This window comes from Pezoporus flaviventris, unplaced genomic scaffold (assembly GCF_033815535.1).
Source record: "Pezoporus flaviventris isolate CSIRO_AGI_PZ_B2104156 unplaced genomic scaffold, CSIRO_AGI_Pfla_v1 ptg000045l, whole genome shotgun sequence".
NCBI classification, from domain to species: Eukaryota; Metazoa; Chordata; class Aves; order Psittaciformes; family Psittacidae; genus Pezoporus; species Pezoporus flaviventris.
Window position 1 is genome coordinate 27,188,582 of NW_026892593.1, and position 14,791 is coordinate 27,203,372.

At 40.7% G+C, this 14,791-nt stretch overlaps 1 long non-coding RNA gene across 1 annotated transcript; it reads left to right on the plus strand.

Moving 5' to 3' along the window:
* The first annotated feature begins 727 nt into the window (after window positions 1–727).
* Window positions 728–12,235, plus strand: LOC133276382 (uncharacterized). Its single transcript, XR_009745860.1, has 3 exons — window positions 728–873; window positions 10,861–10,904; window positions 11,894–12,235. It is a non-coding gene; the product is annotated as an uncharacterized LOC133276382 (long non-coding RNA).
* Window positions 12,236–14,791: the final 2,556 nt, after the last annotated feature.

Consider the following 14,791-nt stretch of genomic DNA (forward strand, 5'->3'; position numbering starts at 1 on the left):
GAGAGAACCAGTCCTGCAGACACCCAGGTCAGTGCAGGAGGTGCTCCAGGCACCAAGTAGAGATTCCCCTGCAGCCCATGGTGAGGCAGCTGTGCCCCTGCAGCCCATGGAGGTCCATGGTGAAGCAAATCTCCACCTGCAGCACATGGAGTACCCTACACCAGAGCAGAGAGATGCCCAAAGGAAGCTGTTACCCCACGGGGGACCCACACTGGAGCAGCCTGTTCCTGAAGGATGCATCCCATGGAAGGGACCCACACTGGAACATTTTATGAAGAGCTCACATTGGAGGAGTTCATGGAGGACTGTCTGCTGTGGGAGGAGCCCCATGCTGGAGCAGGGGAAGAGCTTGAGGAGTCCTCCCCTAAGAAGGAAGGAGCAGCAGAGACAACGTGTGGTGAACTGACCAAGGCACCAAATCCCCATCCCCATGTGCTTCTACAGGAGGAAGAACTAGAGAATTTGGGAGTGAAGTTGAGCTTGGGAACAAAGGGTTGGGGGAGAGTGGTTTAAGATTTGTTTTTATATTGCTGGGTGATCTCTCCTTCTCTGTCTCTCAACCCACAGGCCTTTTGTTCTATTTCCTCCCCCCTGTGCAACTGAGAGCAGTGACAGAGTGGCTTTGATGGGCACCTGGCACCCAGCCAGGATCCACCCACCACAACCCCCTAATAAATAGATTTGCAACATGTGGTTTGTTTTGATAATAGTGGCAGCAGCTAAATAAAGCTGAAGAGGTAGTTTAGTGGTGTAAGCACCACGTTTGAAACACCTAGACTCTCTGGAACCGATGGCTTAAATCTCAGCAGGGTTGACTCAGCCCTTCAGCTCCTCAGGCAGACACCGAGTTTCGTGTGTCTACCATGCAGAAAGGTGAGATTTATGAACAAAAGCCCTTGGTATTATGCACAAGACTTGCATCACTTGTTCTGTTTTTAGTGCCACTGGTGTTAACTGCTTTTCTCCTTACGGGTATGAGGCTTTCTCGGTGCTGGCGGCTGCTGGGCTCTGCTCTACAGCAGTCTGCAGGCTGGCAGGGAGGTACAAAGACAGCTTCAGTCATCATGCAAGACTGGAAACTCTGGACAACAAAACCCAAAACTGATCCTTGACCCAAACTTATCCTACATAAAACCAGATTATTAAGTCGGGCACAGTGATGTACATCCTTGGTGGGGCTCCCAGAGCGAGGGGAGTACAGGACCAATGACGCTGCATCACTGTCTCAGTGCATCTGCATGGCTTCTGCACACTTGTTGCCCATCCAGGGGACTGTCTCCTTCTCCCACAGCAATCACAGACCTGGCTGTATACATCTGAGCAGAGTTGAAAGTAGGCTAAGAAACTACTGTGAAACACTGGACGCATCAAAGCCCAGTGTGTAGGGTTAATCAGAGCTACTCCTCATGCCTTTGAGATGCTAACAGGTACCTATGGCTCATGCTGTCATTTGTCCTAAATCAGAATGCTGTCACAGGTGATGGAAAGCTCAGGTACAAATTTCTCAAAGCTTTGAGGGAAAACTAGTGGAGTTTGGTGAGGCATGTGCCATTTTATCATGTGGAGGGCTTGAATTTTTCCAGAAAGAATTTACTTCTGTATTCCATGACATGGAAAAGGGAACAAAAACATCAGTAAATACATTCACAGCTAATTAATCACAGTGAGAAACATAGGGTGTAAAAATGCCAAATTTCTAAAAAGATTGTTCTAGCTCTGATGTGACATGCCATTAAATCTGTTTTCATTGCATTAATATACTCTGGAGCAAGAGCCAGGTGGCTTTTCATGGGCCTTCAGAAACCTGCCCATTGCAACAGAGCGACGTGGCAAGTTACAGCACAGCATGGGGGAGAAACGAACAAGCAGCTCTGGTGCAGAACTGCCAGGCCACCCGACAGCTTCAGCAGAGTTATTTGAAGGTAGATCATTGCATAAAATTCGGAGTAGACAAATTGCTCTGGAGGGCTTCAGAGGACTGTGGTGGGCCTGATTCAATACCCTGCAATGGCTCTCTGTTGTGTCCTGTAGTGTTATCCTATTGGCTTAAAAACAGTGTATCAGAGCAGAGTCAGATTCCGTATTATGCTCATCAAAAAGAGTGTTAAAGATACCCTTATTTTATTGTGATAGAACCTACACAATTCAACTATTTCCTATTTCTTCATACAATATTTATTATACTGACCCAACGTCCAGTGAAATCTGCATGTCTTCCCATTGACTCCGTGGACTTTGGATCATACCCCTAAAGCCTAGAGAAGTACATGAATAATAACAGAGAACCACGCACATCAAAAACCATCTTTCAAGTAAGTATGTGTTCCCATTTAAATCCCTGAACTCAAATTACAGGGTTTTTAAAGAGCAGTTTTCTTAAAAGCCAGGAACAAGGTATTTATATTAGCTACACTGAAATGAAAAGGGGAACTTACAGAAGAAAGCTACACTGTTCATCTGCTATTTAAAATCAAAATTACTGCTATATTAAAAGTTAATATCTTTGTTAAACTGATTTAAGTAAAAAATACATCTCTCAGCATTAAAAAGGCATCTTTAAATAGAAGGTATAATGATCATAACAAAAAACAAAAAAGAAAAAAAAACAAAAAAGAAGGAAATGGAGAGCTTTCTTTAGCTGTGCTCAACTGAGAAGGTGTGGTACAGAGAATAGGAAATCATTTGGCTCTCACTGATTATAGCTCTTTGTATCAAAATACTCGAGGCTGAAATTAGTGCAATCCACAAGAGCAGGTGTTTTGAATTTTAATCTAAGATATAATTAGAGTCTGTAAAAAACACTGTGATGTAGTAATTGAAAGGGCTAATCATGGGATGCTTTATTTTTAAAAAAATATTTAAAAATAGATCTACCAGACATAAAAAAATTCATATTCCACAAATCTTTATTTTGACTACATATAAAGCTGCAATCCATTATGGCTTTGATTTGAAAGATTTAAACAATTCAGTTGTATCTTTAAAAGTGATATGTAATTATCAAGTTCTTTATCTTGCATTTCATGTTGTTTATATAAACATTGTTAAAATCTTTAATGCTTGCACAATCACTCTGTGGGAATAATAGACAAGGACAAACATTTGTTTAAACACCACATGGATTATAAAATTATATATGGATTGAGCTAATACTTTTCCTTTTATGCTTGCTTATTGTTTGTAAATGATATTTCTTTAAACTTCAGCTATCTGACCTCTTATTCTAGCGCTTCTAGTGAGACAGTGTCAAAATCAGAAGCTCTTTCTGTTCGTAAATATCACGATACAGCGATATGGCTTTACCTTGTCACTGTTTTAGAGTCAAGGCTGCTAACCGAAGGAACTGATGCTGGTTAAAAAGTCATTTGATGGCTACCATCTTCATAGCTGTTACATCTGATTTTGAGCTAGAATGGCAATGCAATCAAGCAAGACAGGAATGAATCAATTAGATAGTGATCACAGTGAAATGAGTGAGTGCTTAACTTTTCAGTGCACAAACTGAGACTGTCTTAAAGAATTTGCATCGAGTTGATCATGCTTGTCCTGAAAATTTCTGCAAGCTGGTGCACTGCAATTCAAATTAAGCCAGCTGAAATAAGGCATCTGAAAGGACTAGTTACTAAAAAAATGCCAGCTGATATAACTGTGATGCGCTGTTCTCTCTTTACCCTGGAAGCCGAGAAAATTAATGTGGAGCACAACTCCCTGTGGGCCTAGCACTGTTTGAACTGAATGCCATAACACTTTATATTGATGCTACTTTCTCCTACTGAAATGCATAAATGAAGATGAGGCCCGCTGTCAACTAATAAGGAGCAAAATCCATATCTGATAATATATCTCTATTAACATTTAATTAGTATTATGAAAATTATCAAACCAAAGTACTTCAGAAAGCCTGTCTTTTGTGTAATCATGCTTGTTCAGCTCAGATGTTAACCATGAGGTTTGTAATACATTAAACAGTTATCTCCCAGACAGTCTGAATGCCAGAGAAATGTGTATTTTATTAGCACAGTGAAATGTTTCACTTTACCTGCAGTTCAGGTGACAACTTGCCTTCAGGTCTTCAGGACTGAGATAATGACAGCATTCCTCAGATCCATTGCCAGTATGTCTTGTGGTGGAGCAGGGTCAGAGGGCCCATGGGCATGGTAATTAATGCAATGTCAATCCTGCCACGGGGACTCTGCCAGCAACCTTACAATGGAACCAGACAGCTCAATCTCAGCGAGACTTTCCTTCCACTGCAACGTGCTGGAAGGGTTTCTTCTCTGTTCAAAGAGAAAAACCTTTCATTCCAAAGGTGTTTTGAACTCATTCGAAAGTGCAGATGTTGTTTATATGCTATGTTATAGGGGAAAATACTTTTTTCATGTTTTCTAAACTTATTGAAGGGGGGAAAATCAACCCTGGGCAAGGTTCAAGTTTGCTAGGTGCCAAATTCTTCAAACTTTGTAATTTAAATCATCATCCCACGTACGTATTGGAAAGCCAGATGCTTTGTATCCTTTTTATCTCCTGTTCTATCTGTCAGGCACAAAGATTTCTGCCTGTCGGAAAGTAAGTGCTGCTTCTCAGCATGGCATTGCAGAGAAAGAGGCAAAGAGAGATGTTTTCATTAGGCTCCCATTCCCTTGTTCTCACAGCTTTCTTGTTTTTCGAGCAAAACTTGTGATAGGAATGCTTTCTATTTTTACTCTTGAAGACTTGTTTCTGCTATCACAGCTAGTAGTTACCTATGAGAAATGTGTTAAATGAAATCTCGGTTACTTCAATCGACTTCTTAATCTGATTAATTGATGAGCAAAGAAGATTTCACACAGATACACGTGTGTGTATATACTCCACAGCATTTTATTCTGATTTCTTAGTATCCTGTCAACACTAGTCACTGACTCAGACGTGAAGCATCTGCTGTAACTGTGATCTTCCAGACCTCCATGTACATAACCTTACAGCTTAACTTTGAACAAACGGCAATGCCAAAAAAATGACTATTTCGGTATCAATATAAAATTATACCTAGTTGATTGGAATGGCCTGCCAAATCTTGATTTTCAAAAGAGAAGTACTAATAAGTGCAAAATGAAAAATGAAATCTTACTACAGGTTTTAATTACACAGATACATATTACCTTCTGCACAGAAGCCATGCTTCAAAGGAGCAACACAACACAAAGTGCTTAATGAATGCGTTTTCAGCCTTGCATTTAAGCATCAAGGCTCCATGAAGAGTTCTGTCCCTTTACATTAGCTAAACCCTGGTCTGAGTAGTAAATTGCTGATTTCCTCAGAGTATTTTCTAATGCTTGGAAAATGATTCCTAGGCAATTTATAAACAAACTTTAACCCCTACCTGTGTTGGCATTATTTGCGCCATTTCATAGATGCAGTATTAAAATGTAATATTTTCCGAAGTTCCAGATAATTTTGGGTGCTGAGCAGAAAATCTCTGATTTTTTGGAGCACATGTCTACTCAAGGCACAGCTCCCACTGACTGCAGTGGCAGCTGCAGTCTGAGAATAATTCTGGTTAGAAAGCACCATCTGATCCGCCCCCTTGCTCAAGTTTGAAGTTTTACTCAACTTTGAAATCAGATCAGGTCTTCCAGGGTCATATCTAGTCAAATCTGAAGTATCTCCAAGGATGGAGATTTCAAAACCATATGAGTACTTAATACTTCTGCAAATGAGGACCTGGAAACCCAAAACCAAAGCACCCAGAAAAAGCAATTCTCCAAGTTTCTGCTACACAGGGAGCATGGATAACTCTGAAAAGACAATTCCATGTCTTTTTGGGTGTTGAAAATTGTGGTCTTCTCATGCTGCTTGTAGGTGATGTACGATGAAGTCTCCTTTTGGCTCATTTCTTTATGCGCAGCTCACCTGGCATCTCAGCAGCTCAATTTCTCATAAGCAGAAGACAGCCCATATCTACATTTAGTCCTGTGCCCTGAAGAAAATGAGTCTCTTCCAGCACTTCAGGGCTTTTAGCGAGGCTTCGGTGTCTTTGAACACTTGAAGGCTGTACAGCCTTGTACTTATCCCCTGTAATGGAGAATATGAGCTGTCTCTGGGTGACCGAGGACAATTGAGTTGCTGCCATCTAACAGTAGGCTGCAGTTCTGAACTCTTCCATAAACCCTTCTTCCTACAGGAGCAACGCCATTCACACCTGAGGGACACTGCCAGAGAATATTTTAAGAGCTACCATAGCCTTGAAATAAGTTATGACCTTGCATAGATACGTTCCCTACGTTCCTTCATGTGTTCTTGGGTTCTGGCTGGCATTGGGAAGGAAGAAACACCTGGGGAAGAAGAGGAAGGACAGCACAGACTGTGATAAGCTAACTCATAAGTGTCTATGTGTTTTCAAAGTGAGTTTAATTGCAATGTATGAATGAGCAGTATTTTAAGTGATTAGCCTTTCTTTTCTGTGATCAATACATGGAAAAGAAAATGTGCCAGCCATGACTGCATGGACTGGCTGGGGAGTTGCATGATGGCTGGGAATTATGCCCTTGGACTGGTTTCTCAGGAACTGCCTTGTCTGAGGGAGGACCTGCTTCATCCCACTGTAAGGTGCTTAGGCACGAGGCTGCAAGGTGGAGCTGTATGCTCCATTGAGAGCTTCTAAGTGCACAGCCTTTTATGGCAGCACTTCTTCAGCCACAGGACAGTGCTATAGCTTCTCTCTCTCTCTGTGATGCCCTGAGTTGGGTGCTGCTGGGTTTGCCAGGGCAGGCAGGGGGCCAGCTGCAGTGATTGATGTCCCAGGAGGAGTGAGCTCATTAGGATCACTGCACTCAGGGAGGGGAATTTGGCAGGTCTGAGACAACAGTAGGGAGTTAACAGGGCCACCTGTGTACCCTGCCCTGGCAAAAGGCTCCAGCTCTGGGGACCTCCTAGGGTGTTTTGCAAAGTGGAGGGTGAAGGAGCACTGGCTGTGCTGGCACATGTGATGGTAGCTCCTCGGGTGCCAGGGTGCTCCCAAGGCCTCGTGCTGGTGGGTGCCAGCACAAGTGAAACCACACTGGCAACCATCTCACCCTAAGCACTGTAGGCATCATGCGGCAGTCCTGTGTCTGCCTCTGCACTACCACGAGGTTGGATTTCCACTCTTAAGATAGGGGGTAGCTTGGGGTACGCAAGGATTGGGAAAATACTGACCCTAACCATCCTAAAGATAGCCTAAGCAAAGAATGAAAAGGTCAGTCAGTTAAAAAAGTTACTGCCACTGAGTCGCAAAAGAGAGTCAAGAGCGGTATGTATAAAGTAACAGATCAGCAAAGATTTTGGTTTTGATATGTAAAAACTATCTAAAGTTTTCGATTATTTTTAATCTATCATTTAAAAACAATCCCAAACCTTGAGCTTTCTGTTGGAGAAAAGCAGACCTAATACAGAAGGGTGTGCTACAGGCAGCAGTCCAAGAGCACGCAAGAGATTTGTAAAAGTAATGCTTCAGGAAGCTTGGTCCAAAAGCATGTTCCAGCAAACGATTGCACTGAAATTAATCACAAAGGAAAGCTACAGGATCCAGCTAGCACTTCAGCATAAACTGGCATTGCTTTTTTGGAATGACTAGAGCTGTGCTGATTTATACCAGCTGATGGTCTGGTCCACAAACTTTTTCTTATTCCAACTTTAATTATTTCCCGGAGTGTAAGGGTGTCTATGACTATCTCTGTTCATTTAAGATTTCCAGATGCTAGTCTGGAAGTATGCTTACAGCAAGCATTAAATTGGTCAGTTTGGATGGAACACAGGCTTCCTGATATCCTCTTTGGATACTTTTATTTGAACATACAAGTGTACCGGTTGATTCTGAGACTATTTCTGGTTTTGTTTTTTCTCTTTGGTAAAGCAGTTCTCAGTGAACATCAATGAAAAGGGCCTGTTCTCACAATCCACAAGGGCAGGCTTCATTAATGGTAGTTATATTTGTACGTTTGAATATATTTGTACATGAAGGTGGTTCCTTATATTTAGATTTGCAGTCCTAAGGAAAAATAGCTCCCTGTTTATGAGCTACCAAGACCTTTGATTTCAAACAATTTAAAGTGGCATTTCTCAAGTCCTCTCTTTATGGATACACCCTCTGAGTCTTTTTCACTGCACCTGTACAAACAGCAACAAAGAGAAAACATGTGAGTGTGAAAAAGGCCTTCAGCTTCTCCCACCTACTTAATGAAACTTCCTTGCTTTTTTTGCAAGCCAATGAAAGACAATAAATTGCGTAAGATGCTTTTCCAATGGCAGCAGGAGTGATAGGAGTGTCCTCATTTGATGCTTTAGGGGATAAGACTTCTAAATGGTGCCATAAAAAGCCTTTCTGGGATGTGAAAGCTTGCAGAGAATGAGGCAGTTCAGCAAGTTCTGTAGCTTAAAACCAAAGTGTGCTGTGATTGTCATGTGTCTGATTTGGTTTGTCATGACAAAGAGTCTGCTTAAATTTTTGTAGCTCAACTAGTTTCAGCAGAGCAACACAGATTTATACCAGCTCAGGTTCTGGATAGAAATCTCTGCATTTCCATTAGAGTCAGAAATACTACCAAGAACTGTGCTACTGTCAGAGTCTTTTAATATCCCAGATAGCTTACAGTCTTTTTCACCACATAAACTTTAAACCAGATACAGATCATTCTACTAGATGCAGTTTGGATTGCTACTTTGGACACTAGAGAAGAACTGGTTGCACCAGCTCAGGAGACCTGTACTTCATTAATTTTAAATTAAATGTAAAGATAAAAACAGGTAGTTCTAGTTGAAAGTGAAATTATCATTTTCAGTTTCAAAAATGCAGCTCGCTGGACTGGGAAACTCACGGACTCGAGTGTGAAAGAGAGCTTGAGTTTCTGAATGACAAAGGTACAATGTTTCTCTGGGCCTCTACTGAAATCTGGAGAAGGGATATAGACCTAGCTGGATGATTACCCAGCTCAGAAATAACCTAGTCAGAACAAACAGCCATCTTATGTAGAATGGAAAAAGAGAGTAATGTTCAGCTAACGCGATTAAGTCTTAGAGGGCAGGATGTGTATGGATAAAATGAGAATTGCCAAAAGACAAACTAAGTTGGATTTTTCAAACAAAGCTAAATCAAATAGAGATTATTTTAGCCACACAAACAAAAAGATGATTTATAGGTGCTGTGCAGTGAAGATGGTGAAATTAAGGGTGATACAGATATGGCCCCAAGATGAATACTTTGGCTCAGTTTTCAACAGGGATGATGATGTTAAACAAGGCTGTGTTGCTAATGGGAATTTGAGAATGGAAATAGAATTAACCACATCTAAGGTGGACGCCAAACTCTAAAGAGATTAATGTGACTGAGTCAGCTTGCTGTGGAGGCACATCCTAGAAGAACTATGAAAGGTCTGGTTAAAGAAACTGCAATTCTGCTAACAAAGATTTTTAATGTGTTTATCAGAGATGATAGCTTTTCCTTCAAAAGGCAAGTGTTGGATCTAACTTAAGGCAAAAAGAGGAGAAGTCTAGGCAACCACAAGTCTCGCTTCAAGAGTATGTGATATTTCAAAATATACATAGGATTAAAAACAGGTAAGGACATGAAGATGGAAAAGAAATTAAATTTCACTCACTTTAGCAAGAGTAGATCATGTCTGAAGACCTGACAAATTACTTTTATTAGTAAGAGAATGAGATGCAACTCAGTTACCAGGAAAGCTTTTGACACGGTGCTGCGTAGGAAATTGCTTGTTAAGCTGGAGAAAATTTGGATTAGCAGAAGAATTGTGAGGTGGAAAAAAATGAAAGATCATGTTGAAAGGAGAAATACCAAACTGAAAGGAAGTTACTAGTGGAGTTCTTCCAAGATGTGTCTAGGGACTGATCTTATTTAACATTTTTAACAACTTTGGCAGAAAAAGTAGTGCTGTGCTCATGAAATTTTCTGATAATGCAATATGTAGTGTGAATGTGGAGGAGGACAGTATACAGGAAGAACTGGATAAGCGTCGGGACTGGGATAATAGAAATAGGATGAATTTGAATAACCCAAAAGGTGAGGTCAGGCACTTTAGGACTCGTAATTTTTCCCCAAGCAGGAAGCTTTGAAAAAAGACCTGGGAGTGGACTATTTGATCACCGGATGGAATGATATGTGATGTGTCTGTGGAGAATAGAAATGTAGTCCTTGAATGTATCAGGTGGGGAACCTTCTGCAGAGATAAGTACTGGTGACGTTTTGTGACACAAATTACCTGGAAATTAGGAGGTTTCTAACCAGAAGAACCATACATTTCTGCAACAGTCATCCATCAACCCAAATATGCTGATAATGAAGAACCTTATCAGTTTATGGAAACTGGTACAGTGAGGCAGTTGGGGGAGACTGGAGGCAGCAGTCCAGGAGAATACTTCTGGATCGGGCTTCCTTGAGCTCAGATACTAATCTTGGTAGAATTGCCTGAAGGATAGATTAAGCTTGAATTCTACTTTTGATGGAAAAATAAACCCAAATTTGTTAGAAATATCAGTAGCTGTTAATCACTTGACTAGCTTACAGCCTCCAAATACATATTTGTCTCTGCAGAGGCAAATGATCCCCACTAATAACGTATCCCCTATCATCACCTGTAACAAATCCTGTTAGTGTCTTGATTTTCAGCAACGTCAACAGAGCATCTGGCTGCAGTTAGTAAATGTTATTGTTAAATCACATTTTTTCTCTTTATAGGTTATTTTCACCAGATATCCCCCAAAACATTCTGGATAATTCTATGGAATCTTAATCCCTAAGATTTTCATGTAGTACTGTCAAAATAGATGACATATTTTCAGTAGCTGGGCTTTCAGACTGCTTACCACCATTTTTGCTCTATGTAGGGGCCTCTGCAGCTCCAACCCACAGATGGTGGAAGGCCAGCAGGGTAAGTCTATGCCCCATCATCTATCCCAGAGGATCAGGAGAGTCTCGCTTGCTATGATTTTTATTTCTGCTAAACTGATTTCTCTGCATTTCATAATCAAGACAAAAGAGCCCTCATTTGAGAAGTACACTCTATTTAGCTGTGATGAAGTGCTCAGGTGTAGGTTTCTACTGTGTTCCGCTTAGTGTACATAGGACTGCTTCATGAACCTATTAACTTATTGTTTAGACCCTGGATGGGCGCATTTCCAGTAGATGACTGGATGCTCACATTTTTTATTTGCTAAAGATTTCTTTGACCTTAGTGAAAACCGAAAGAGAGGAAATAGCATTCAAGGAGGCAGAACTTAAAATGAAAAACACATGAAAAAGGAACTCCCTGAGGAACGGAGGAATGGAGCACTGGCTGAACTTGGGGGTGTTTGCTGTTTGGCAGCCTTGCCAGGACATATGCAGAACAATATCTGAAGTTTAAATTCTCCACGCGCAAAGGAAAGGAAAAAAAACCCAAACAAACTAAAAAGTTTAACCATGGGGGTTGCATCCCTGAGATGCAAAAAGAAAACCTTTTCTTTTAATAACAATCTAAAAAATGTGGGCTATTTGGTGAATTCATTAGCAGAAGCTGGGTCCACATATGTCTTTCATTTTAAGACACCAAATTAAATCACAATTGATTTCTATGGTCACCTTATTTTTTTATGAGAGTGAGAGTTTGCTTAGTGAAAAGCATGCATTTATGACTAATTTAAAGTATAGAAGATTTGTTACAGTGGCCCACACCTGCCACAACCATTGATTTATGCGTGTACTGACTTGCTATGTTTGCCTATGGGTAGCTTAAAATTACAGACCTGGTGCACATAGACCGCACGATTACAATACCAAAAAATATCATCAGAAAACATTAGAATTTTCTACATGCCACAGTCCAAAAAACTTTACAGTGAGGGAGCTTTCAGCTCCAGCTCGCATTGCGTTTTTGTACAGGCACGTACAAATTCTCTGTATTCTCTGGAATATAAGGCTTATTTAAGAAGAGAAAAAGAAATATTTTGCTGAGTGGAACAGTGAATATGGTTCTGATTTGCTGCTAACATAGGCTCATCCTTCTGAGGCTTAAACCAATTTCAAGTCAGGAAAGAGAGGTGGTGGAAAAACCTTTTTAGAATCTCTGGCAGAGAGCCCAGAACACAGCTCATCACATCGCAGCAGTATGATGGTGACAAGGTTGTCTGCCACTGACTCATGCCCCACAAAGGACTGTCTGCAGAAGACAGTTTGGGAACTGCTGCTCTCAGTCATAAATATTGTCTGTCTATGGTCTTGAAATAAAAAAAAATTCCCTTTGTGTGGATAATTTTACACAGTTTTAATGATTTTAATTATTTTCTGTAAATAGTCTTAAATTTGACTTCCTGCAGGAGAAGCAGTTAAGTTTTGCCTCCAGTGGTCTTATCAGGCTCTAAAAGTGTTCCACCTTAGCTGTTTTCTGTCCTGTGGGGAGGCAGACCTGTGGATCTCATACTGATGATAATGTGTAAGGCAGGCAGCAGAGATGGGACAGAGCCAGGAATGGAGACTGGACACGGGATGTGCAGCCTGACACTGCTGGCAACATCAGGCCCTAACTGGAGCGCTGTAACCATTAATGCCCATGATAAATCCTTACATGATGCAACAGAAACCAATCCTGCCTCATTTCTTCAGTGTAGTGGAGAAGAATACAGGTGATCCATCCCTATTTCCTGCCCCAGCCTCTCTGCACCCTCCAGACTGTGGATCCCACAGAGACCAAGGAACAAATTAGCCCATTTACTGGGCAACTGGTGCCTGTCTAGAGACCCACCAACATCAAGCAAAGACAGAAAGTCACTGCTAACACCATCTCTGCTGGTTTTGGATTGGTCAACTTATTACTACACACTGGTCATCCTGGAGAAGAAGGGTATAACATAAAATATTGCATGAAAGTAAAAATTCAAAGCAAAATAGAAAACCCAATCTTTTTTCTATAAAATATGTGGCTTCCTGTTGTAAAGATTGCCATTTTTTCTCAAAAATGAACGACCAAGCTTTATAGGACTAAACAGACTTCCAAAACATCACTGATTGATGTGGGGGTGCTATTCTGGCTTGTATAAGTGCCGTGATCTGCCTTTTCTGTTTCTCCCATTCCCCTCTCCGTTGCCTTCACTCTGCTTCATGGACATACAAGGCTCTTGAGACAGGTTTCCTTACCTTTTTCTACAATAGCAAACTCCTATTTTCTTACTCTTCCATCATCTTTCTACATGCAGGTCATAGAGGAAGAATCCTCAAGGTCTCTGGCAGTTTATTTAGTTCAGTCCTAATGGGAAAAGTACCTGGGAATCCTTTTCCCAGGTTTAGATAATTCCCTGTACATCATCTGCAGTTTTCTTGTTGCTATGACACGTGTACAGAATTCAGATTTTTTTAGACAGTTGCATCATGTTATTTGATACATACATAACATCTGTAATGTAATTCATAAAACAAGCTGTGGCACCTCATATACCTCTGTATTTACTGAACCTCAAAATACAAAGACTTGTCTTTAATGCCTTGTTTACTTTTGTTTGCATAAATCTTAAGAAAAACCTCACAAGATTTTAGATATCAATACAACACTTACTTATACATGAGTAAACATAAAGCAACACCCTCTACATCTTTATCCACGGTAAAATCTCAGATGTATCTAAATAAATGAAAAGCAAACAATTTTTTACCGTAACTAGAAGTTTCAAACTAAGCAATATTGGGTATCTTGTTTGAATGAGTGAGTCTGGAAGCCAGTTAGAACTTTCATTTGGATTTTTTCTTTTGTATCTCTTCAAAATGTTCTTATTATTGAATATCGTATGTCTTGCTGTGTTTCTAAATTCATGCACATTTCCTGCTAAGAACATATGGAAAAGAGTAGATGGTTCAGAGTGAAATCTGGATGACATAATAAACCGTGAGAGAGAAGCTTGAAGGATTAATGCAGATCCAAAGACTGAAACAATGTCTACTGTTAAGAACACACCACCATTTTTTGTATAGTACAGACTTTTATGAGGTAGAAATAGGAAAATGTAAAGGCTGTTACAGAATGTTAGGATTTTGTATAGGGATATTCTAGTTCTAGTGGCAATTTAAAAATGACAATTCTTTAAGCATTTCCTTGCCTTAGTCAATTTTAAGAGTGGGCAGAGCCTGTGTAAATATGTACTGTCATCTTGGTCCATTATGTTCTCTTTTTCTAGAGTCCATTTTCTTCTCAACCAAAGGAAAACTACCAGTGTTCCACCTCACTAAGGTAGGTGAAAAATGCAATGTACACAGATCTGTTGCTGAGAGCAGTATCAAGAAGGCTGGTGAACAGTGCAGCCATAATCATGGCATACTAATCAATTACTAAAGAGAGGTGGTGTTGATTCTTACATTAATGCCCAGAAAGACACTTTTGGCCAGACCCACAACTAGTAGAACATTTTTCATTTAAATGTCTGATTTCCATAGAGATGTAGAGATTAACCCTAACTTAAGGGGCCGCAGCTCTTCTCACTGTGTGTCTATGCAGAGAGGGTAGACACAGGCTCACCGCTCAGCCTTCCTCAGGCAGACACAGTCACTATGGATGCCACCCTGTCACCTGGGGCTATTGCCAGGCTCACTTCCAGAAATGTGTAGCACGGAACTGTACAGCTGGTACAGGTAGTAGTTAACACCCACCCTTCACCTGACACACTGGTCACTGCCATGTCTGTTTTCTGTGATGATGTAGGCAAATCACAATGGATTCCCCTCAGCAAACTAAGAATGTTTCCAAGCTATTCTGCAAGATATATACCAGTCACCATTGTCTCCTTAGATGGTGTA